Source organism: Triticum urartu, chromosome 2 (genome assembly GCF_003073215.2).
Source record: "Triticum urartu cultivar G1812 chromosome 2, Tu2.1, whole genome shotgun sequence".
NCBI lineage: Eukaryota > Viridiplantae > Streptophyta > Magnoliopsida > Poales > Poaceae > Triticum > Triticum urartu.
Window position 1 is genome coordinate 149,005,623 of NC_053023.1, and position 24,651 is coordinate 149,030,273.

Genomic DNA, 24,651 nt, shown 5'->3' on the forward strand with positions numbered 1-24,651 from the left:
AGCCGTTGTGGTGCACTCTCTAAAGATTTGGAGACATTACCTCATTGGAAAGAGATGTCAAATATTTACCGACCACAAGAGTCTCCAATATATATTCACCCAGCCAGACATAAACCTCCGACAGCGAAGATGGCTCGAGTTGGTCAAAGACTATGATTCAGAAATAAATTACCATCCAGAAAAGGCCAACATAGTTGTTGATGCCCTCAGTCGTAAGCCTGCCAAATTGAATGCCATGATAGAGTCTTTGCCTTCAGAACTCCAGCAGGAGATCGCTCAGCTCAACTTGGTAATTATAAATGATGGCCTTGCAAATATTTTGGAAGTAACTCGTACGCTAGAAGAGTAGATTCGCATAGCACAGGCTAAAGACAAGAGTCTGCAATGATATATCCAAAGCATGCGAGAAGGCAAGACTCAAGATTTCTCAAGAGACGCACTGGGTACACTCAGGTTCTGAGGAAGGATATGCGTACCTAAGTTAGCAGATTTGAGGAAGAAAATTTTGGCAGAAGCACACGAATACTCATACTCAATACACCCAGGCGGTACTAAAATGTATGAAGACCTTCAACAGATATTTTGGTGGAATGGAATGAAAAGGGGCATCGCATATTTTGTCGCTTGTTGTGACATATGCAACAAAGTAAAGGCGGAACACCAAAAACCGTCAGACTTCTCCAACCTCTAACCGTCGCACAATGGAAATGGGATGATGTCTGCATGGACTTTATCACTGGTCTACCCCGGACTCACTGAGGCAATGATGCTATATGGGTCATAGTGGACACGCTAACTAAAGTGGCTCATTTCATTCCTATCTGCACCACACTTCGCGCTGACCAACTTGCGCAATTATATATGTCCCGGTTGTCAGTTTGCATGGAGTGCCAAAAACAATCACTTCACACTGAGGTTCATTGTTTACATCCACATTCTGGTCCCGGCTCCATCAAGCTTTGGGGACCAATCACAAATATAGCACCGCCTATCATCCATAGATAGACGGTCAAACTGAGCGGGTAAATCAAATGCTTGAAGATATGCTTCGAGCATGTGCCTTAGCCCATGGACCCAAATGGGAAGATTGTCTTCCATATGCGGAATTCTCATACAACAACAGTTTTCAAACCAGCTTGAAAATGTCACCCTTTGAAGCTTTATACGGCCGTAAGTACCGCACTCCATTCAATTGGTCTCAAACCGGAGACATCTGCATTTTCGGTACTGATCTAATATTGGAGGCACAGAAATAAGTCAGGGAAATTCGAGATAGACTACAGCTGGCTAAGTCACGACAGAAGAGTTATTATGATGCCAAACACTCACAAGTCAGCTTTGAACCTGGTGAACACGTGTATCTCCTAGTAACACCCATGAAGGGGGTCAAGAGATTTCAGACCCGAGGAAAATTGGCACCAAGGTATATAGGTCTGTTCCGAGTCATGACACGAGTTGGCACAGTTGCTTATCAGTTAGAATTGCCACCCGAATTGTCAGATGTGCACAATGTGTTCCATGTATCACAGCTGAGAAGGTGTATTTCACCACCTGAGAAAAGGATGGATATGTCAGAAATTGAGCTTGCCAAGGATTTAACTTATGAGGAGAGACCATTCAGAATCTTGGATGAGGCCAAAAGGGTCACACGCAGCAAAGCGGCCAAATTTTTCAAGGTTCAGTGGGAGCATCACACCGAGGAAGAAGCAACCTGGGAAAGAGAGGAATTTTTAAGAAGAACCTACCCAGAATTGTTTTCCCAAGCAACCGAATCTCGAGGATGAGATTCATCTTAAGTGAGGGAGGTTTGTGACAGCCTGGTTTTTGTCTTCTCTCTTTTTCTGGACTTTCTACTTCATTTGCTTTGGATTTGGAGTTTTGAATCAGTTCAAATGGACTAGAACACTTGTGTCCACCCTTGATTTTCACCCAAGTGATCTTTCACCTCTAACTCATCTTTTCCTTCTCTGATAAACTCCACAAAAGCCCAAGGAATATTTTTCATAAAGGAAAATATTCATTTTCTTCCCTAAAAATCATTTCATAGAAGTATGTTCAAAGCAACCCTCATTTTCTTTGCCCATAAAAATCTGAGAAAAACCCCAAATATTCTTTGAACCCTAGGGCACCTTCCTGAGCAAAAATATTGCATAACTTTTTGTAATATTTTTTCTATAGAAAATCATTTCTGTTCTCGACAGACTGATCACTTTCTATAACAAATACCATTTTCTTTGATCCAAGTAGGCTGGTTTTTCTTGAGCCTCATTGCCCTCCTAAGAAACTACTAACCACCAAAAATCAGCCCTAAACCTTCTCTGGTTTGTCCATAGTCAAGTTCACAAGTTTTTGTCCAGAAACATGCTAGGAAGAGAGCCACTCCCACAGTGCACCTGTGACCAAGCCAACTATGCAAAATGACCAAAACCACTAAGGACTAGCTGCCAGACATGGTGTTTGCCCTTAGCTCAGCCTGATGCCAAAGTTCAAGCGGTGACCAGATTCGTCCAAGGGGATTGGCATGCGGTCGACGTGCTCTGCGTTGCACCAGCGCCTCTGTTGCGCGCGTGCTCGCTGCCCCGACCGTCGTACCTTGCCAAACCGCGCCCCCATCTTCGTTTGAACCTCCATAACTGCACCCTGGCGCTCGCCGATGCCGGAGCTCGCCGCAGCAAGGATGAGCATGGCGCGGCCAAGGCAACAGTGCGCCCGTGCCCCTGTGCTCATCATGTATCGCGCTCCTGTGCTTGTCGCCGCTCGTCTATAGCCTCTGCATGATCCCCGACGTCTTCCCCCTCTCTCACTGACACCATTCATCGCCAGGCGACGCTCTAGAGAGCTCTGGCGAGCTCTCGATCCCCGCCTTTGCCTCGCCTATATATAGTCCCTCCCGAGATCGTTTCCCTCCTCATTCACCACCACCACATCACCACGACCCCATAGAAAGCCGCAGCCCAGCCGGGCAGGCCTCTGGCCATCGCCCCCGTCCCGATCTCGCCGGCGATCCCCGTCCTAGGCTCCCTCCCTCTCTAGAGCCGCTCGTGCTCCACCGACTCCCCAGGCGTGTTCGTGGTGGTCCACTTGTGTGAGTTGGTGCCGTTGGGGCGGCTGGACCGGCCTTGCCTAGCCGGAATCGCCAACTTCGACGAGCCCACCCCACTGCCGCCGCTGGAGAGCTCAGTTTCGACCCCGTCCGGTCACCTCTAGCTATGCTACGGGTTCGTGTAGATGCCTCTCAACCTCCTCTCCAATCCTATCCCTTTGGATCGGGCCAAGGATCCCTCCTCGCCGGTGTACGCTCCGGCGGAGCCTCGCCGTGCTCTGTCTCTCTCCCCCTCCCCCTCCGACCTGACCAGCGGGGCCCGTTGTCAGCCACTAAGGCTGCGCCCGAAGCGGTATGAGTGGTGGCACCCAGGCGTTTTACACCTTCGACGTCACCCCCTGGATTTTCTTTTTAATTTAAATTTAGTTTAAATTTGACCAGAACTTTGACCAGCTCTAACTCTTATTCTACAAGTCTAAATGAGTTGATTATTTTTGCATTCTGTTCTTAGTGGAAAACTCTAGCAGCACACCCAATAGGGGATTTTTCCTTGCTGCCTAGAATTTCTGGTGATTTTCAGAAGTGTTCTTGATATTTTCTTTTTGTCACTTGAATTATTTTCAGAAGGTGAAGCTTGTCATGAAGGCATCCAGGAGGAGTGTGAAGCTCCTCTGCACTAAGGCAAGCCACAACAACATTATAATGGTGTCTTTGCAATATTCATTATTTTATACTTGAATATATATATATATATAATTCATTGCATATAGTATTAAAATCAATTATGCTTGTGTTATTTAGTTTGTCATGGTCAAAGGGCTTAGTTAACAGAAGTGGATGCTTGAACTAATGAAGAATAGATGGAGTAGTTGATCTAAGTAAGTTAGACATGACTATTGTGATATGATTATTGGTCTTATTTTGCTATATTCTTGCTAAGAAAAGTTTTAGTTGATTAATGCCAACCAAAGTGATGAGTTTAAATAACAAGTAAGAAAGTACCAGAATTGTTGAAAGTTAAGTTTGTGCAAGTAGAACTTGGAAGAAAGTTGATCTGTTGTGATTTTTGATGCATGATATATGGTTGCATAAGCATGGCATATTCTTGACTCGAGCATGTTTATTTCAAGTTAAACTTGATGGTAATTGAACTTGAACATAAAAGTTGGTCGGGTCATGGTGCCACTGAATCGGGCTGACGAGTGCAACCACACTTGCCTTTGTGGGAAGGCCGGTAGTCGTCCGTTGTCATGCCTTTTGTCAGTGCTTCTAAAGAGGGAAGGTTATGGGCGTGCGTTACCCTGGCCCAGTAAGCAAACGTAACCTTGTGAACCTGTTGTTGTTATGGTACAGTGTCCCCATTTGGGACTGTTTGTTTGCCACGACGGTGGTAGTTTTTCCTTTGGTAGGCTGTGTCACCCAGGACTAATCCCAGTGGGGAGTTGGTCGGAGAGGTCGTAAGAGTGTCATGGCAATGGGAGAGTTCTTTCGGAATGTCGTTGGTCCACCCGAATGGGAGGGTGAGGCCATGGATTCCGTAGTGTGGGTAAAGTGTGCTACCTCTGCAGAGTGTATTAATCTATCGATAGCCGCGCCCGCGGATAAGGGCCCAATTCGTAAGTAAGTAACACCATGGACCAACTATTGTTAAGGAACTTGCACACTGATCAACTTGCATTGCACTGGTTAGATGATGATGAAGTCGGTGAGGCTGACTGTTGTGGTTTTATTTGTGATCCGGGAGCGATCACGGTTTGGTTACGAGGTAACCAGTTGGACCAAGTATGGTTCTGTTCGTACGTTGTCGTGAGCACTGTTCGGTTGCGAGGCAACCGGTTGGTAAGGGAATCTGTGTGACTCGATGCACAAGTTTGGTTTCACTACATGAGTAGCATGTTGTTGTTTGCATTTAACTTGATTAAATGTCATGATGTTGTTTGTCATTATGGTTTTGTGTGATGTGAGCTTGCAAGTACATTCAATGTACTGACCTGGCGTGTTATGCCAGATTTCAGGAAAGCCTAACACTACAAAAAAAGACACATCCATGACATTTTGGGCCGAACGAAATTTTTTTCTGTCATAGATATGAAACTTCTATGACGATAATTGTGACAAAACCCGGTATCATCATAGATGTGGTGGGCTCCTACTTCTATGAAAAAAAATCATGATAGAAATGGGCTTTTCGTCCTGGGCGGGACGGAGATGCAGCTGCATGACATGCTTTGGGCTGTCCATGACGGAAAAAACCATGGTAGAAGCGAGGGCGAGGAAAATTTCAGGGAGTTCCTGGTTACGGTGGGAGGTCAGGGGCTGAGCGATGCGCGTTTCTCTCGTACACATACGCGCGTGTGTGCGAGGCATTGGCTCTAACTGAACTAGAGCGAGGCGTTGGGCTCTAACTAAACCCGAGCGATTGCACTGCAGGCTACGCGTTACTGAACCCGAGCGATCAATCGATGGCTGTTAACTAAACCCGATCGAGCGATTCCTTCGCTACTGCTGCTAACTGAAGCCGATCGATGCTGCCTCCCGGATAAACAGTGAGCGTTGCGGGGGGGGTGGATGAACAGTGATCCGTGGTGTTGCCTCTGGATGAACAGGACCCCGTGGTGTGGTGGACGGCTGGATGAACAGTAGACAGTGGAGGGGTGCCCGTGGAGGGGTGGCTGAACAGGATCCCATGGTGTGGAGGGCTGAATGAATAGTAGACGGTGGAGGGGTGCCCGTGGAGGGGTGGTTGAACAGTAGCCGGTGGAGTAGCGCGTGGTGGAGGCTGGATGAACAGGAGCTCGTGGAGGTTGGAGGAGGTCGACGGTAGCCCGTGGAGCTGGAGGAGGTCGACGGTGGAGATGAACAGTATCCCGTGGAGTCCGGTTTTGTGGTACGCCACACCCCTCCCGATGAACAGGACCCCCGTTTCGACCATAGCGCTCCAACACAAGTCCATTTAATCCATTTTGCGGTACGCCACACCCCTCCCGATGAACAGGACCCCCGTTTCGACCGTAGGAGGTTCGTTTCGTCCGTTTTGCGGTACACCACACCCCTCCCGATCAACAGGACCCCCGTTTCGACCGTAGGAGGTCCGTTTCCTCCATTTTCGGTATGCCAGACCCCTCCCGATCAACAGGACCCTGTTCCGAACGTAGGTGGTCCGTTTGCTCCGTTGTGCGGTACGCCAGGCCTCGTTTCCATCGCCTGTTCCGTCCAAGCCCTCCTGATGAACAGGACCACGCATTCCGTTCCGACCCAGCCGGTTGGCTCCCACACGTTCCTTTGCCTCCCGATGAACACGACACATTTCGTTGCCTCCCCATAAACATGACGCATTTCGTTGCCTCCCCATGAACACGACGACGATGTTGTTTCTCCATTCTGACCCAGCCATGTACACGAGCCCTGGCCGTACGTATGCGCGAGTAGACGTTCAAGACCCCGCCCGTATGTACACATACGTGGCCGTATTTTGTTTCTTGCACCCTGGCTGATGTACGTATGTGTACATGCTACGTGCACGCCTCTACTACGACATGCACGCGCCTCTACTACGACACGTGTGCGCCTCTACATCCACCAGTATATATGTACGTCCACGTTCGCGACCAGAATGACAACACTACGTACGCTTCGACCAGGTGGGTCCCGACTATCAGGCACTTCCTTGCCTGCGAAGATGTAGCTGGTGGGTCCCAGTTATCAGGGGGGGAGAATCGCTTTTTTTTGCCCGGACGCACTTCCTTGCGTGCGAAGATGTAGCTGGTGGGTCCCAACAGTCAGGCGCAAACAGTTTTTTGCGAAATATGGTGGCCCATCCGGTGGGTCCCTGCTGTCAGGTGGAGGAATAATTATTTTGCACGTAATAAGGAGGCACTTCCTTGTTGCGGCCATGGACCCAGCTGTCAGCCTCTCCATGTACAGTCCACGTCTGATGGAAGCCGTTCCTTGACCACGTTGACGACACCGTCCCGAGAGCACCAGGGCGATGGATGGCGGTGCGGCCTAGGAAGGCGACAATGCGGAGACGGGGAAGACGCGGCAGTGGATGCCCACATGTAGAGGAGTACGAGGGTTCACTGGTTCGCTGTGGTGTGAGGCTGCCATCGCCGCAGAATAACAGGGGGTGTGGGTGAGTCGAGGGATGGTCTGGCCAACGATGGGAGTAGTAGGGGGCAGTGAGGCCTCCGCCGCATCGTAGCCGGCCACAAGAGGCAGGAGCACGAGGCACGGCCGGCGCTGGTTTGGGCGGCTGGAGCAAGAAGACCAGAGGTTGAAGATGCACTACTGCCGTTGGATGGACATTGTATGGTCACTGGAGCTAGAATCATGCATATTGACTAAGTTGACAAAGCCCTCCGTCCCCGTCAACTTAGTAGGCCCACAAGTCAGCCTGCCACTATACTGGGTCCCAGCTAACAGTGGGAGTATTCTTTTTTTTTGTGCGTAATAAGGAGGCACTTCCTTGCGTGCAAAGATATAGCTGGTGGGTCCAAGCTGTCAGCGGCAGTAACATTTTTTCGCGAAATACAGAGGCCCTTTCGGTGGGTCCCTGATGTCAGGTGGAGGAATCATTATTTTGTGCGTAATAAGGAGGCATTTCCTTGCGTGCGGCCATGGACCCAGCTATCGGCCTCTCCACGTATAGTCCACTTTAGATGCATGACGGTCGTTCACCACGTTGACTAGGCCGCCCCGAGAGCACCAGGGCAGTGGACGACGGCGAGGCCTAGGAAGGGAACGACACGGAGGCAGGGAAGACTCGGCAGTTGTTTCCCACTCGGAGGGGAGTACGACTGTACGAGGGTTTACTGGTTCGTCTGCCGTCGCCGGAGAATAACAACAGGTGTGGGTGAGTAGAGGGATGGCTAGGCCAGTGATGGGAGCACGGTGGGGCGGTGAGGCCTGCGCGGCAGCACAGCCGGCCGCGGGGAGGAGGGAGCAGGCAGTCCCGCCGGCGCTTGTTTGAGCGGCTGGAGCAGGAAGACCAGAGATTGAAGAAGCACGACGGTCGTTCGATGGACATCCAACAGTCACTACTTGTGTGTCAACCCTTTTTTTAGGAAAGCCTCAAATCCATGGAAAACAGCATACAGCCCATCTGCCATTATTTCTAATAATTTATAGCCCATTTGCTAATTCTTAAGATTTTTTGGAGCCCATATTCTTTTTGTTAGCATTACAGCCCATATTGTGGCCACGGTTAAAAATTTTTACGAAATTTTGCATATTTCGGTGCAGTCCGAACTGCTTTTAATCCCAAAATTTTGACTCACATTCAAGCTGATTTTAAAAATAAATGTATATCAATATAAAATCCAACAAATTCTCCACGCATAAAAATTAATGTAATTTAAAATCTCGAAATGAAAAAAAAGATATTTGAAACTAATTGCCAGTTTAATGTGTTTTAAAAATGTACAGCCCATTTCTCATTACTGATGGGCCATTTTCTCGGCCAGCCGAATGAAAGCTCTCCTTGTCTTGAAAGATTTGTAGCCCAATTGGCCTGACAAAGCGACTTACTTGGCAAATCACAAAAAACTGGGTTGTGGCCGTGGACCCAGCTGTCAGCCTCTCCACGTACAATACTCTTCCGATGAAGTCGTTCCTTGACCACGTTGACCATGTCGTGCGGGGAGCACCACGGCGGTGGACGACTGCGAGGCCTAGGAAGGGGATGACATGGAGCCGGGGAAGACGCGGCAGTGGAAGCCCGCGCGGAGAGGAGTACCAGGGTTCACTGGTTCGGCTACGGTGTGAGGCTGCCGTCGCCGCAGGGCCTCGCCAGTGGTGGGAATAGTAGGGGGCGGTGAGGCCTCCGCGGCAGCACAGCCGACCACGGGATGCAGGAGCATGCAGCACGACTGGCGCTGCTTTGGCTGGCCGGAGCAAGAAGACCAGAGGTTGAAGAAGCACTACGGCCGTTGGATGGACATCGTACGGTCACTAGAGCTAGAATCGTTCATATTGACTAAGTTGACAAAGCCCTCTGTCCCCGTCAACTTAGTAGGCCCACAAGTCAGCATCCCACAATGGTGGGTCCCAGCTAGCAGGGGTATTCCTTTTTTTGTGCGTAATAAGGAGGCACTTCCTTGCGTGCGAAGATATAGCTGGTGGGTCCGACATGTCAGCGGGGGGAACGTTTTTTTCGTGAAATACAGAGGCCCTTCCGGTGGGTCCCAGCTGTCAGGTGGAGGAATCATTATTTTGCGCGTATAGTCCACGACCGATGGATGTCGTTTGTTGACCACGTTGACCAGGCCGGGCCGAGAGCACCATGGTGGTGGACGACTGCGAGGCCCAGGAAGGGAACGACACGCAGCCGGGGAAGACTCGGCAATGGTTGCCCACGCGGTGGGAGTACGAGGGTTTACTGGTCCGGCTGCCATCGCCAGAAAATAACAGGAGGTCTGGGTGAGTAGAGGAATGGCCTGGCCAGCAATGAAGTAGGGTGGGGCGGTGCGGTCCGTGCGGCAGCACAGTCGGCCATGCGAGGCGGGAGCAGGCAGTCCCACCGGAGTTGGTTTGGGCGGCTGGAGCAAGAAGATCAGATATTGAAGCTGCAGCATGGCCGTTTGATTAACATCCAACGGTCACTGCTGCTAGAATCGTTTGTGGACTAAGTTGACAAAGCCAAAGTACACGTCAACCTAGTAGACCCACAAGTCAGTCTCCAAATCTGTCCCAAACAGCATACAGCTCGAAATTTCTAGCCAGGTTCAAATTAATTCTAAATCTAAATATACCTTAATTTAAATTCAATGAAATTTTACCCGCACAAAAACAATGAAATTGAAAATATCAAAATCCGAAAGAAAACAGTATTTTGGAACTAATTGCATGTTTGTTGTATTTTTTTCATTTTACAGCCCATTTATTATTACTTCTAGCTCATTTCTTATTCCTTATAGCCCATTTTCTGGGCAAAATGCATCCCTCCTCGTCTTGAAATATTTCCGGCCCAGCAGGGCGTAGAAAAGAAAGTAGGCCTACGTTGGTTATTCTGCAAAAAACAAAATAGCTAGCTAGCCATTTTCAGAAAGGAAAAAAACAAACTGGGCTGGTCATGTGCTAAACATATGAAATAAAAGCCTGGGTTAGATGGTCCACGGGTCCCGCACAACCCAGTTGATACCCTTCTCCATCCCGAAAAAACAAAATTACTGCGCGCGCTGCTGGGTCCCTACTATCATCCTCAGCATGTACAGTCATCTCCTTATTCCTCTCGGTTGTTGACCAAGTTGACAACACTGGAGGGCGGTGCCGCAATGAGCGAACCAAGGCGGAGGACGATGGTGAGGCCTCAGACGGGAACGAACAGGAGCCGGGGAAGATCACAGCCAGCCGTGGGAGGCGGGAGCAGGCAGTCCCGCCGGCGCTGGTTTGGCTTTGGCGGCTCGAGGAAGAAGAGACTGAAGAAACGCGACAGACGTTGAATGTCAATCCACCGGTCAAGGTTGGTACAATCGTTTGTTGACTAAGTGGACACCAAGTAGAATACTTTTTTATATATAGAAAGAAAATCAAAGACTTGGGAAGGCGTACAGAACAAGCTAGTGTACCAGTAAAGAGACATTGCCGAGTTTTAGAAAAAAGAAAGACGTGCTCCTCGAATCCAAACCTAGACTATGACTACATATGGTGCTATGCTACTCTACAAGTAATGAAACTGACATATCCAACGTTCGCTTCTCCTCTTCTCTACTTACTCTGCCTAGCATCAGAAGCTCTGACCGCAGCAACCATGTCCGCTGGCTGCTCGTCCACCTGCTCTTCAGCAGGCAACAACCAGATATGCGCCAAGTCGCCACCCCTACCATCACCTGTGGGTCTCATCACACCCTCGCCGGCATGCGCACCGCAGTCGATTGCTCATCGCAAACCGCTGCCGTTGGTGTGGTGCCACTGCTGCAAATCACACAGAGTCATCCGTCGCGTCTCAACCACAATCCGCAACCCTCGCCGAGTCTTCTACAAATGCCCGAATCATGGGGTAATAATATGTTTAAGTGTTGTTCTGCTGCTTTCAGTTGCTGATTTTTTTAATAGTTTGGTTGATGATCTTCCAATTTGATTCGTGCAGAAAAGGGAAGATTCGTGTGATTTGAATTTCTGGGAAGTTGCTGATGTGGGGGAATGCAACTACGCTGATTATTTGGTTAGCCGAGGAATCCCAATACCAGCAGGTTGGGGTGTTGGACAAGTAACTGAAGGAACGGCAGAAGACGAACATGCAGAGCAGAAGGTTAAAGATGCAGTTCCTCTGATCATGGCCAAGCAACAGCTGCTGAACGGCCTTGACAGCAATGAGGAGATGAAAGAGCTTGTGAAGATAATGGCAAAATCGATGTGCTTTGTAGGATGATTGTCTCTTTATTTGCAGTGTATGTAGCACTCGTGATGTATTCAGTGGCTATGACATCAGCGCTTTGCTGAAACTAGTAGTGAATGAAACCTGTGTAGCAGGCTCGGCGTAGTGTTGTGAACATCTAATGATTTCTATTAACGGAAATCAGAGGGTATCCCGTTTTGCTCATATAAATAAATAAATAGTAGAGGCCCTGTCGGGTCAGCTTTGTTCTCATTTGAAGACGTCGAGCAAATTGCTGTCCAACAACAAACTATGTCATCAAATTCAAGGTTCACAGCCAAATATGAGTACAAGTAAACAACAATTTCATCATGTTTTAGTTGTCATACAATCACCAAACACAAATCAGCATACATAACAAGTGATGTTCTCACAGCAAAATACTAAACAACATGTTCATCAGGTTTCAGTTGTCATAGCAAACACAATTTCACATAGTAGATAAAAAACGTCTTCTGACAGTAAAATACGACAAAAGCAATGTAATCATCATCCACAGCAGCAGCGTCAACATTTTTGCCATGTGTATCAGTCTGAATCGTAATTCCCCACGGTGTCATCTTCTTCTTCATCCTCAACGTCCTTGAACATTGGCTTCTTCTTGATCAACTCTTGTATGTCCATAGCACGACAGGCAATCTTTTCATCAGCCTCATTGACGTGATGGTTCTCAAAGATATTAGGAACATCTGTGTTATCTTGTACATCAGGAGCAGTGTAAGCATCATCTTGTTGTGCAACTTCATTAAATGAATTCCTCTGCTCAAACCTTTGCAACACTCTCCAGTCATCGCTATGTGCAAATGTATCTTCCAAGAAAAATATTTGTGTTGCTTGATTTGCCAAAATAAAAGGCTCGTTGGTCTGGTATGCCACCTTGACATTGATGGATTTGAAATAATCATCAGCTCTGGGTTTTGCGATCCTGGAAAACAGGTTATACCAACGACAGCACAATAGAACCACACACCGATGATCCTCGAAACTGGAGATATACTGCAACTGAACAATGTCTGTTATGTTAGCATACATTTCAGTTGTCTCTTTGTCATACGTATCCGTGCTCATGATGGCACTGTTTTGTGTCTTCCTGCCTTCGTCTCGTGCAAGGGTGTTGTAGCGCACATCTCCAACAACGCAAGATTCATAATGTCTTAACCGAGTATCAGGACCCATTGCTAGTGAGTAAAGGGCATCATTAACTGCCTACCCATCCTCCCTCATCTTCTTAACCTATGGTTAGAAAATAGACAAGCTGATCATCTTATGTACTCAATATATATCAAAACTGACAGTGCACTTCAAAAGCTTACATGGTTCTTGAACCATTTCGCAAATCCTGCCATAACCAGTTTGTCAATGTTGCTTGGATTTTGCGGCAGTAACTCCTCTTTGTAGATGTTGCACAACATAGTGATCGTGTCAAACATCTAAATATATAAGAATGTGCTGCAAGTTTAGTAGATTATGATGTATAAGTTGCAGTACTGCACTTACTTGATATAAGGTAGTATCTCAGGACAGTTATTCAACACATACCAAAACATTTTGTCCAAATCTTTAGGTTTGTCCTCTTGTCGACTCTTCCCTGTAACTCGAACAGAATAATCGAAAACATTGAGCCCGGGATTGTCTTCACCCACCTCTTTGCTAAGCTGATCAGCTGTTTTAATGTATTTTGAGCAGAATGTCAATGCTTTTGTAGCAATGTAGGCCTCTGCAATGGAACCCTCGGGTCTAGCTCTGTTCCTAACATAGCCCTTGAAAGTGCCTAGCCGCCTTTCAATAGGGTACATCCAGCCATACTGTACTGGACCTCTAAGTAGTGCCTCATCAGGTAGATGAACAACCAAATGCACCATCACATCAAAGAAGGCTGGAGGATATATCTTCTCGAGGTCGCATAGGATAGTTGGTATCTTGTCTCTAAGACGCTCCAAAGCATCTATCCTGATATTCCTACTGTAGAGTTCCCTGAAGAATTGTCCCAACTCTGCAACTGCTCTGTATAAGTCAGGGCAGCCCAATCCTCTAAGGATAACAGGTAAAACCCTTTGAAGTAGGACGTGGCAGTCATGAGTTTTCAAACCTTGTACCTTGTTTCCATCTGCACTGACTCTCCTTTCAGGGTTGGAAGCAAATCCATGTGGGAATCTCACACGTGACAGGACCTCGCAGAATTCTTTTCTTTTTACCTTGTCCAAGACGTACACAACTGGTGCCATATCCCGTGGTTTACCTTCATTTTGCACCTGCAAATCCTTTCTGATACCCAAGTGTGTCAAATCAATCCTAGATTTTAAGGTATCTTTCGTCTTGCCTTCAATATTAAGAAGTGTGCCGATAATGCTGTCACATATATTTTTCTCGATGTGCATCACATCAAGATTATGCCGCAGATCCAAATCTTTCCAATACTCCAAGTCCCACAAAGTGGACCTGCGGTAAACAATAATCTCTCTTCTACCCCGCCACACTTCCTTTTCCCGCTACCATTACGAGGATGGTTTCCTGGTGTAATATGCATGAACTTCTCTAATTCCACTTGCAACTCATCGGCGGTGATCCTCTTTGGCGCATCATGGTTTTCATGATTTGCATTGAACACATGTCTTCGGTATTTTCTAGGATGCGGCTTGTCCTTGGCAAGGAAACGGCGGTGTCCAATGTAACAGATCTTGCTAAGTATTGCGTATGACAGCGGATTCCTGTCACAGCGAACACATGCATTGTAACCATGTGTCGTTCGCCCTGACATAGTGCCCAAAGCCGGATAATCATGGATGCGCCAAATTATAATAGCACGCAGAAAGAAATCAGCTGGTGGGCTCCTATATAGGTCTCGAGTGAGAACACCCTTCCATAGCTGTTGAAGTTCCTCCACAAGAGGCTCCATGAACAAATCAAAATCCTTTCCAGGACTTTTTGGACCTGGGATGAGCAAGGCCATCATGTAGTTTGATTCTTTGGTGTAGACATTTGGAGGCATGTTTTAACGGATAACAAGCACTGGCCACATGCTATATGTGGTGCTCTGGTGGCCAAATGGGTTAAATCCATCTGAAGCTAAGCCAAGTCTAATGTTTCTTGGGTCAGCAGCAAACTCTTTGTGTTTATCATTGAAGCTTTTCCACTCACTACCATGAGATGGATGGCTCATTACATTCTGATCTCTGTACTCCTGGTTCCTAGAATGCCACAGTACGTCATCTCTTGTTTCAGCATCATGAAACAACCTCTGCAATCTTGGTGTAATTGGAATATGTCTCAGAACATTATGAGGAATCCTGAGCATCGCCATCTTTCCATCTTGATGATTTGCATATTGGGCATTCACTTAAGTTGGCATAATCCTTCCGAAACAGAACACAATTATTCTTACAAACATGGATCATATCATATCCAATTCCAACTGCACGAAGGAAATTCTTCATTTTACTGTAGGAGTGTGGCAGCTCAGTCGCATCTGGGAAAGATTTGCAGAAAGCAGCCAACATCGCATTGAATGATTTCTTGGTCATCCGCTCAGATGTCTTCACCTGAAGAAAGGTGACCATAGCTGAGAATACTGACAGCTTATTTCCTGGGGTGACAACAACGTTGCATTGTTCCAACATGCGGGCCCACCGTTTTTCTTCTGCATGTGAAAGTTCATGGAATGCACGAGCATTTCGTAGCATTGTTTCAATGTTGGTCGAACTCACTAGCTCCACCACCACCTCCTCCTCCTCCTCTTCCACCTGAGCATCAGGCAGATCAAGATGGTGATCTGCTGCTTCCACGTAGTCAATAACATTGACGTTCACAGCTTCACCATGATGAACCAACGTAGTATATGTGACCGACATCCCATACAAGTGTAGATGATTTTGCACAGTTGACTGGGGTCTTGTAACTGAATTCATACAACTGCTACATGGGCAGAGCACATCTGATTTCGGACCACCGTACTCAGCTCTGATAAAGTTCATGAAGTTTTCAACCCCCTCGATATATGCACGGAGAATCTTCGAGCAGAAGTTATCCAAGTCTTGTCCATCTTTTAGACATACAAATTAGTTCTTCTACTAGATATTACAGGAAAAACAGATATGCTTTTTTATGAAGTCTAGAAAAAAATACCTAGGTCGATGTCTAAAGCTATGGCAAGATATTTGGACGAGCAGATCAAAGTAACGAAATATATGTAAAGCTAATTCAGCAAACAGATTTGAGTGCCAAATTATGGCAGGCTGTTTCACCAGTCAATGAGGCCCAGCACACAGCCATCGAACTATCGAAGGCCATCGCAGCAACAAAGATCGAGTATAAAACGGTGTAGAGCTATTTCACCTAACAGATTGTCTACTAGACCATGGCAATCTACGTCACAATAAATATATGGCAGGATATTTTAGCAACTAATCGGCCTTGGCATGCCATCTCAGCTAAGCAGACTGAGTGCAGAATAGGGCAAGGAAGCTTCTTAAGCAGAGCATATTCACAGCAAACTACTTCGGCAAACAGTGAGATTAACAGCGTCTATCAGCTAACAATCAGTGCTACACCGACATGAACGGGGCCTCAGTATAGAATGCGCGTATCGTGGGAGAAGCTGACCGCCGTGCGTCTCCTCACGAACGTCGCCAGCGGTGGTGGCGCTGACCGCCGTGTGCTACGTCTTGAGCTTGCGTTGGTTTTCCCCCGAAGAGGAAGGGATGATGCAGCAGAGTAGCGTAAGTATTTCCCTCAGTTTTTGAGAACCAAGGTATCAATCCAGTAGGAGGCCACACTCAAGTCCCTCGTACCTGCACAAAATGATAGCTACTCGCAACCAACGCGATTAGGGGTTATTAATCCCTTCACGGTCACTTACGAGAGTGAGATCTGATAGATATAATATTTTTGGTATTTTTTGTATAAAGATGCAAAGTAAAAGGTAAAAGGAAAGTAAAAGGAAAAGCAAGATTAAAGTGATGGAGATTGATATGATGAGAATAGACCCGGGGGCCATAGGTTTCACTAGTGGCTTCTCTCAAGAGCATAAGTATTCTACGGTGGGTGAACAAATTACTGTTGAGCAATTGACAGAATTGAGCATAGTTATGAGAATATCTAGGCATGATCATGTATATAGGCATCACGTCCGTGACAAGTAGACCGAAATGATTCTGCATCTACTACTATTACTCCACTCATCGACCGCTATCCAGCATGCATCTAGAGTATTAAGTTAAAAACAGAGTAACGCCTTAAGCAAGATGACATGATGTAGAGAGATAAATTCATGCAATCTGAAATAAACCCCATCTTGTTATCCACGATGGCAACGACGCAATACGTGCCTTGCTGCCCCTTCTGTCACTGGGAAAGGACACCGCAAGATCGAACCCAAAGCTAAGCACTTCTTCCATGGCAAGAACTACCAATCTAGTTGGCCAAACCAAACGGATAATTCGAAGAGACTTGCAAAGATAACCAACCATACATAAAAGAATTCAGAGAAGATTCAAATATTATTCATAGATAGACTTGATCATAGACCCACAATTCATCGATCTCAACAAATACACCGCAAAAAGAAGATTACATCGAATAGATCTCCACAAGAGAGGGGGAGAACTTTGTATTGAGATTCAAAGATAGAGAAGAAGCCATCTAGCTACTAACTATGGACCCGAAGGTCTGAGGTAAACTACTCACACTTCATCGGAGGGGCTATGATGATGTAGAAGCCCTCCGTGATGACGGCCCTCTTCCGGAGGAGCTCCGGAACAGGCCCCAAGATGGGTTCTCGTGGATACAGAAAGTTGCGGCGGTGGAATTAGGTCTTTGGCTCCTGTTCTGAACATTTGGGGGTACGTAGGTACATATAGGAGGAAGGAGTACGTCGGTGGAGTACCGAGGGGCCCACGAGGAAGGGGGCGCGCCCTAGGGGGGGGCGCCCCCACCCTCATAACCTCCTCTTTGACTCCTTGGGGTAGGGTCCAAGTCTCCTGGATCACGTTCGGTGAGAAAATCACGTTCCCGAAGGTCTTATTCCGTTTGGACTCCGTTTGTGTCGGCGTTCTGGGAACGGGGGCCCCCAGACTTGCCTGCCTGCGGCCTACGGCGTGGCTCAAAGGGGGGCCCAGCACGGCCCATCTTCATCAACACAGACCCAAGACCCTCGCGAGGGGCCAAGCCTCGCGGGGCGGACGACACGGAGCTTCCTCAGGCACGGCCTCGTCAGGCTGGCTCGCGAGGAGGCAGAGAGATCAAGGCGGGGTACCTCACGAGGTGCCCATGACACAAGCCATGACGACCAAGGGTGCCTGGCGGGCGCCAGCCCGCGCAGTGTCCTCCTTTCCTCTTTGGTGCAAAGGGAGCAAGCGCAGGCGAGAGCATCAAGCAAAGGCACCCGTTTTGGTGCAACGAGACCAAGACCAATCCAATGGCAGGGAGGAAGTCATTGTGGAGCCCAAGCCAGCGTCACCACCAGAGCTTTTGCCAGGCGAGGACCAACTTTAGTCAGGATAAGTGTACCAGATGTTCCCCTTCAAAATGGCCAATTGTTGGCGCCCTTCCCGCTCAATATTTGGGAAGAGGCCCAGGGCCTTTGCCTATAAATAGGACTAGCCACCCCCAGGGGAGAAGGAAGGAAAAACGGAATCAGGGAGAGAAAACGGAATCAGAAAAGGATCGAAATCAGAGAGAGAATCAAGAAGAGAGAGAGAGAGAAGGGTGACCGAACTCCTCCTAGCAGTTCATCCCCTCAGCCAAGAACAGACCCTCGCGAGGCTGTTCTTCCTTGTATTGCTCATCATCATCAGCCCAAGAGGCAATCCACCACACCACACACTGGAGTAGGGTATTACAACACAACGGTGGCCAGAACCAGTATAAACCCTGTGTCTCTTGTGCTGTTCTTTCCATAGCTTAGATCTTAGCGAGGCGGAGGGGTGCAGGTAGGCGGAAGGCGAAATCTCCGCGCGCACCCCAGTGTTCGAACCTCAAGGGTCTGCCGGAACCCGAAATCCGACATTTGGCGCTCCAGGTAGGGGTGCGCCGGAATTCGTCTTCCACCACCCTGTTCTCCTCCGGCCATCGCGTCCATGTCTGACGCTCGTCGGGCCCGCGCCAAGCGCCGGGCCACTCTCGCTTCCCGCGTCGCCCAGACGGCTCCTGTCGATGGGCGTCCTTGCCATTCCCCATCACCTGCCGTCAACGCCACCACCAGCCCAGCGGGGGACGAGCAGCAAGCGTCATCTCAGCATCCGTCCGTGCGGCAAGACGGCCGCACCGCTACTCCCTCGCTCACCCCAGCTGGTTCTTCGTCCCGCGCGCTCCGCGCACCCATGGAGGCTCGAGCTGCGCTCATCGCGGCAAATGAGCTCCTGCGCTACCGTCCCGTCGACGACGTCTACGAAGAATGGCTCGACCATGTCGCCGAGCTTGTCCGCGCCGCAAGGGGCTCTCCTGCGCCGTCCGTTCCGCTGCACGGCACCCCGCCCCGCGCGGGCGACGAAGCTCCGGGGGCGCCCCAGCCGCCTCCCCCTCAAGAAGGCGCCGTGGCTCCAAGGCGCGTGGCCCCTGGGCGGAACCCGCTCCGTCAGGTGCCAGCGCGGCAAGAGCAGAGCTGCCAAGAAGTCCCTCGCCCGCAAGAAGCTGCCCGGGCGCTCCCTGCTCTAGCACGTCGCGACCATGCTCCTGCTCCCGCACGTCAAGACCCCGTGCTGCTCCCAGCTGCAACGCGTGGGGACATGCAAGACCAAGCTCTCCGCCACCCAAGGCCTCCCGTGGACACAGCAGGCTGCCGTGCCTTCACCACCGAACTACGCAGCGTCGCGTGGCCTGGCAAGTTCAAGCCAGACCTGCCTCCTCGGCACAGCCGATCCTGCGGAGTTCCTCCAGCTCTATGAGCTGGGCATTGAAGCTGCCAACGGAGACGAGAAGGTCATGGCGAACTAGTTTCCCATGGCGCTCAAGGACGAGGCCCGCACCTGGCTCCTGAACCTGGCTCCAGGCACGATCTCCTCCTGGGACGAGATGCGCAACCGCTTCATCGCCAACTTCCAAGGTACTCACGACCGGCCACCCGCGGTGAGCGACATGCGCTGCATCAAGCAACAAACCGGAGAGACCCTGCAGAAGTACATCCAGTGCTTCAACAACGCACGCCTCAAGATTCCCAAGGTGACCGAGGAGGCCATCATCTCAGCCTTCTCCGACGGCGTGCGCGATGTCAAGATGAAGGAGGAGCTGGCGATGCATGAAGACCTGTGCACTTCCTTGGAGCTGTTCAACTTGGCAACCAAGTGCGCCAGGGCTGAGGAAGGGCGTCTCTCCCTCCTCGAGCTGCCTGCCGCAGACCCAGAAGAGAAGAAGCCCAAGGCCAAGGATGTGAAGCGCAAGGGGGCTGCCGTGCTCGCGGCAGAACCAGACACCAAGTGGGGCAGAGATCAGCCTGAATCTTCCAAGGGCAGTCGGTACTGTGTGTACCACGACCTCCACACCCACAACACCAACGAATGTCAAGAGCTCCGAGCCGTGCGAGAAGGAAGGATCGGCCGTCGTCCTGACCGCGGTGACCGGGGCTACGGTCGAGGAGGAGGAAGGAACGCAGGACGCTGGGAAGACCGCGGCCCACGCCAAGTGTGGCGCGATCAACCTCGCGAGGATCGCTGGCAAGACCCGCCTTGCGAGGGAGAGTGGAGGGATCAGCCTCGCGAGGATCGCCCGCAAGGCAACGCAGGCCTCCCTCCGCTGTCGCCGCAGCCAATGAGAAACGAGGACCGCCATCAGGACGAGGGGGCTGGGGGCTTCAAGGAGCCGCGCGCGATCGCCTGCATCCTGGGCGGGGCTCAAGCCCCAGCCTCTCAACGCATCTTCAAGCAGTTCACCCGCGAAGTGAATGCAGTCCTCCCCAAGCTCGAAGCCACGCGCCCTCTCAGGTGGTCGGTGTGCGCCATCACGTTCAGCTCAGCAGATCAGCTCAAGTGTGCGGCTATAGCCGGAGTCCTCCCGATGCTTTGTTCCCCAATCATCAGCAACGTGGTGGTCACCAGGACCCTCATCGATGGCGGGGCAGGGCTCAACACCTGTCCGTGGAAACATTCAACAATCTCCAAGTGCCCTACAGCCAGCTTCAGCCAACCAAGCCTTTCTCCGGAGTCACCGACGGCTCCACGGTCCCGATTGGGCAGGTCCGCCTCCCTGTCACCTTCGGGCACGCGACAACTACCGCACCGAGCTCATCGACTTCGACATCGCTCACATTCGCCTGCCGTACAACGCCATCCTTGGGTACCCAGCGCTGGCCAAGTTCATGGCCGTAACTCACCACGGCTACAACGTCCTCAAGATGCCAGGAAGTGGCGGAGTCATCACGGTGCCCTATGAAGAGAAGGACGCGGTGTGTTCCCTGGAACGAGCCTTTCAGGCCGCATCACTGGAAGACCCGGATCGCGGAAGCAGGAGGCTTCCCGAGACCACCCCCAAGAAGAAGAAGACATCATCCGGCCTGGCCCCTCAGGAGGCAGGCCCCTCAGGGCCCGCGCCTGCCTAGGGGGAACCTCCTTCCATCGCATAGGAAAGCGCGCCCGGCGCCCTCCTCAGGCAGGGCTCGGGGGCTCTCCCCTAGAGGGCCACCGACCTGGCTAAGGTCATGAGGGAGGCGCTTGGGCACCACATGGAGGCGTGTTTCAAAGCACGTTTCCCTCGAGAAGGAGTAAGGCAAGGAGAGCTAGACCCTCAGGAGTTCGTCAGCAAGGCCATTCAGGAGCTACAGGAGTCAAGAGTCATGAAAGGCGGCGGCCGCCTACCAGCTGTGGCTCTCCATCCAGGCGAGGATGGTGGGCTGCGCCTCTGCATCGACATACCAGGGCTCAATCGAGTTGCCTCTCTGGAGCGCCTCTGGCCCACGCGAGTGGGGCACTGCGAAGGTCCACCCCACAGCTACGTTCGCATGCCTTACGGCTTGCCGAACGCGGCTGCCATGTACCAGCGCCTCATGAGGGGTATCATGGAGGCTCAAGAGGCCAGGCGTTCCGCAGCCCTGGCGGAGATGGAGATGGTCCGGGAGGAGCCACCAGCGCCTCCGGAGCCTCCCGAGGCCCCTGGGCCTGGGGGCTCGTGAGGATCGGCTTCCGCAGCCCACCGAGTCTGCTACACCAACACTCCTTCGTCCTCAACATCATCATGTGACATCTTTCAAGTTTCATTTCCAGCTGGGAGCGCCCCCCGGGGCTGCATTATTCCCAGGCCGCGTGGGTCCGTCCCTGCGGCATGTATCCCTTTTATTTCATATTGTTAGCTTACTTTGTTGGGGGCACCCCACGGGCTGCATCATCTCCAAGTCGCTCGGGCCTGACCCAGTGATGTCCGCCTTCCCAGCATCTGTTTGAATGAATCCACTCCTTCGCGGCTAATGTGTTTGACCTAGTTGCCCGCTCAACTGACGCCAACTGGTGGAGCTGCTCCCAAACGGCATGACGCTTGTGCATGGGTCCGTCCCTGCAGCACCGACAAACCTGAATGGCTGAGCTTTGGCCGCGGCAGCCCCGCATGGCGCCACCTCATCAAGCCTTCAGTGCCTCATCGCCCCTTGGAAGCAGCCAACGGCTGACTGTCAATTGTCATGGCAACCCCTCGTTCTTTCTATGATGGGTCTACAGGATCTCCTAAAGGAGCTGCGTCAGGCGAGGCCCTTGCGGTGTCTCCTTCACTCTCATCCGCGCGAACCGCTTGCACGTTAAAGGGGGGTGCCTGAGCATCGTGACTCAGGGCTCCTACTGGCTCTCCATCCCTCACCCTCTGGCCTTGTCCACGGCATCGCGACCTGGCATACCAGCGACGGCTGAGACTCGCTCGAGGGCCGGGAACCGAGGACGTAGAGCAGAAAGGGGAGCAAAGGTGAGAGGGGAGGGACATGCGAGGACCTCGCCGAGCAACCTCATGCCTGCCGATGCATGGACCCGGCGACACACCAGAGAGCGGTCCTTGATTCTCGATATAAGTCACCACCCGGAAGCACCAACTACCGTGGCACCATCCCCGCACATAATGCAGTCTCGTGTTAGCGACGCCGCTCTCCTTTCTCACCGAACGATGGCTGCTTGAGCGCCAAAGGGGACCTCCTGAGCATCGCGACTCAGGTGCTCTTACCGGACCCGGGTCGCTCACCTCCTGGCCTTGACCACGGCATCGCGACCTAGCATACGAGCGACGGCTGAAGCCGCCTTGGGATTGGGACCTGTCAGCGCAGAGCACCAAGCCCTTGTGAGGTTCGAAAGGGAGAACTGAGCTAAGACGGAATGAGCAACTCGCACAATTCTACGACAAGGGTTATATTAACAAAACAGGATCACAGGCACCTTACAAGCCCTCACGGGATGCGTCTTTGATTCCTCGCAGGGAACAGATCCTAAAAGGATGCTAACCGCATGCGCCCCTACAAAAGAAGCCATCATCAACAGTGGGCGTCAAGCACCGGCGCCAACCCCATCCAGATCAGTGTCGGCGACGGCCTGACGAGCCCGCCCTGCTCCAGGAGCGGCGCCGACTCGGGGGCTCGTAGCTGTCGTCGCTCGTCTCCGGAGTCGCAAAGAGCTCGCCAGAGTCGCTAGAACCTCCGACGCCTCCGCCGCCTGAGGAGCCGCCAAGGGAGCGGTCGGCGAGCCCAGTCCTCGCCGTAGCAGGGTCCCGACCACCTCTCCTGGGGCAGCACTCCAGCCGGCGCCCATTCGCAACGAAGACCTTGAAGAACATCACCGAAGCACCATCATACTCCAAGTGGATCGCGAAGGCGCCTCTTGTGCTGCAAACCCGGGCGATTTCGCTCCAGCCTTGAGTCATGAAGACCTCGCCCGGGGCAACGACCGCGACCTCTGCCTCGGTCGCGAGGGTGCTGCAGCCGCCGTGCTGCAGCCAAAGCTCCGGGACTTCTCCCTGCAGGATGATGGAGGCGAAAAAGGGAGGAAGGCGAATCCAAGACTGAGGAGGCATGGCGGCGTGGAGCACGAACTCTCGGGAGGAGCCCTCGGTGTGGACCCCGGGGGGACGACCCACACCTTTGTGACCCGTCGGCGCCGACGGCAGTGCCGCCCGTGGCGATCGGCATCGACTCCTTCAGAGCCCTCGATGTGGGCGTACAAGGGAAGCGGGAACCCCGGTGGTGGCCACTCGCACCAGGGCCTCAACACCACCTGATGGGCCCCCTCGTCCCGGCCACGGAGGGCGAGCCATTTCTTCGGCGGGAGCGGGTCTGGTTCCTCTCGGGGAGCCTTTCCCTTCTCTGCCGTCGAGAGCCGGTGGATCGGAGCCATCGCAGCAAGACGGAGTAAGGACCGGGAAGAAGGAGAATCAAGAAGGGATGGACTTGAAGGGCGCGCGCCGTTCCGTACTTATGACCGGCGACGGCCAACCACCGATCTCCACGATCGCAGGTAATCATGACCCGCTTTGCATGCAGGGACTTGTCCAATCCGTGCAGTTGCCGAGGCGCCATGGGGAAGTGGAGATGCCCACGCCCAATCAACCGCCACGCGGCGCCCAAGGCCGCAGGCTGTTAGGGCCCGCGGTGCTTCGCCCTTGCCCTTTCGCCTCCCTGCACAGCCAAGTCTGGGCGCGCCTTGGGCCCGGGGGCTACTGTCGGTGTTCTGGGAACGGGGGCCCCCAGACTTGCCTGCCTGCGGCCTGCGGCGTGGCTCAAAGGGGGGCCCAGCATGGCCCATCTTCATCAACATAGACCCAAGACCCTCGCGAGGGGCCAAGCCTCGCGGGGCGGAGCTTCCTCAGGCACGGCCTCGTCAGGCTGGCTCGCGAGGAGGCAGAGAGATCAAGGCGGGGTACCTCACGAGGTGCCCGTGACGCAAGCCATGACGACCAAGGGTGCCAGGCGGGCGCCAGCCCGCGCAGTGTCCTCCTTTCCTCTTTGGTGCAAAGGGAGCAAGCGTAGGCGAGAGCATCAAGCAAAGGCACCCGTTTTGGTGCAACGAGACCAAGACCAGTCTAATGGCAGGGAGGAAGTCATTGTGGAGCCCAGGCCAGCGTCACCACTAGAGCTTTTGGCAGGCGAGGACCAACTTTAGTCCGGATAAGTGTACCAGATGTTCCCCTTCAAAATGGCCTATTGTTGGCGCCCTTCCCGCTCAATATTTGGGAAGAGGCCCAGGTGTGACACTCCAAAAATTTTAATTTGGTTTTCATCAAAAACTTTGTTGGATTTTTTTTTTAAAAAAAGAGGGCATTTAAAATTTCTTTTCCAGAAAACCTT